Below are 1845 nucleotides of genomic sequence, written 5' to 3'. Positions count from 1 at the left end.
TGTTAATAACGTTTTATATCTACTACAAGAGGCCAACATTAATCACTTCTCAGGGTGGAACCCCCATGACATATGCCTTAAATCAGCCTCCTCCTCTCCCTCTTCCTCTCCCTCTCCTTCTCCTTCTTCTTCTCCTCTCTTCCTTCTTCTTCTCCTTCTCCTTCTCCTTCTTCTCCTCCTCCTCCAAAATGTGTTTATTGGGATGGTTCCCACTCATCTCGATGGTGCTTTTCAGTGCTGCTTCCTCCTGAAGGAGCACCCTTCTGTCAGCCTTGCTTTCCCACCTGTAGGCTGACAGAGGTCAGTGGAGCAGCCGACACACAGGACTACTGTCTATGCATGGCTAAAGACCGTCGTGATTTTATAGCATCCTGGGCACTTTACAACCATAGAGTAGGAATTGGGGCTCTGCACCAGGAGCTTTTTCTTGTGTTTCCTCTCTTCCTCTTCTGGAGACGGATGAAGGAGATCCTTTGCGAGAGGCATGTTCTCGTAGGGAGGTTGCCACTGCCAGAAAGCCAGGTTGCACTTCTTAAAGGCTCCAAAACCTCCCCAACACCACACAGGGACTGAGCTTCTAGCACAAGGGTCTTTGGGGACAGTCCAAAGAGATGATTCTCATGCACTGGCATTAGCTGACTTTGGCACATCCTGGGAAGTAAGAAAGGGGAGGGAGGATGGCAGTCAGAAAGGGTGCATAACTGAGCCCATCACCTGTGAGCTTCTGGGGCTTCATACTGATAGGGAATGGAAGGGACACATACTTAGGTCATTCCACTCATGGGCTGGACTGCAAGTCTTCACTGAGTCCCCCCATGTCAGGGACTGAGGTTCTTCCCCAGGGGTTGCCAGGCCAGGCCAGGGCTATGTGTGTCGGAGAAAAACACCTGGGGGCTCACTGGCAAGCTTGCTCAGAGTGGGAGGAAATGGGGTCCCTAGATTGTGGCCAGCAGCAAGCCAGGCCTTCTTTCTAAGCCCCTCACAGCTACCTCCACCAGATCTGCCTTCCTGTGAGGTGAGAAAGCCTCCTTGGCACTCAGAGGCCATTTTATTGTTCTCTGGGTTTGTGGAGTTTCTTCTAGGTTGGTCAGTTCTGTCTTCTATCTGGGCTATGTAAGGGTAGCAGTGAGGGTCATATTAGGATGGGCTTTGCAGGATTAAATTCCCATGGGCTCTGGAGGAAAATGCTCTTTTTTGTTGTTTTTATGCTTTGCTTGTTTTTTTGAGACTGGATGTCTATATAGCCTAGGCTGGAACTCAGGAGCATCCTGCCTCAGCCTCCAGCCTGCCTCAGCCTCCAGTGCAATGGGATCATGGGTGTGTACTGCCACACTCAGCTCTGTTTTCTTAAAACAAAACAAAAAACTCCATTCATTAGTTGGCGATTTGCTGACTGGTAACTTGTTGTATAGCAGAGACAATAACCCTCCCGCCTCTGGCTCACTAACATGAAGAGCTATGGTTGTCTGAACTTATTTCTGGACATAGGAGCGTGGCCAGCCTTGATGGGCCAGGGACAGAAATGGCCTTTTCGGTTGAGCTCTAGGAAATGGAGGGTAAATCTTTCTTCCAGGCAGGATGCCCCTCAGGTATGTCTGAGGTGGTAGGAACGGAGGTAGTGTTGGCACCTTCTGCTGCCTTCCTGTGGCTCGTTCTCCTGTGCTTGCTCTGGGCTTGCTCCCCAGAGACCCGCTTCTAGGATTCCTGCTCTTGTTCCAGTGTTCCTCCCAGACTCCATGTTATGAACAGATCCTCACTTCCCAGGGTTAGTGGTCTTCGCAAGTGGGGCCTTGGAGGTGGTTTGGATTCAACGAGGGCCAAAGAGGCGGAGCACAAGCTGGCAGG

The 1845-nt window shown here is 50.8% G+C and overlaps 1 pseudogene; it reads right to left on the bottom strand.

Moving 5' to 3' along the window:
* Nucleotides 1-231: 231 nt before the first annotated feature.
* Nucleotides 232-486, bottom strand: LOC121447441 (annotated as a pseudogene).
* Between the last annotated feature and the right edge of the window lie 1359 nt (nucleotides 487-1845).

The sequence above is a fragment of the Microtus oregoni genome, unplaced genomic scaffold (genome assembly GCF_018167655.1).
Source record: "Microtus oregoni isolate MIOR12 unplaced genomic scaffold, Mior012 000004F_ref0000308, whole genome shotgun sequence".
In the NCBI taxonomy this organism is placed as follows: Eukaryota; Metazoa; Chordata; class Mammalia; order Rodentia; family Cricetidae; genus Microtus; species Microtus oregoni.
Note: the sequence above shows the minus strand (reverse complement) of the source record. Positions and strands in the feature narration are given on the sequence as shown.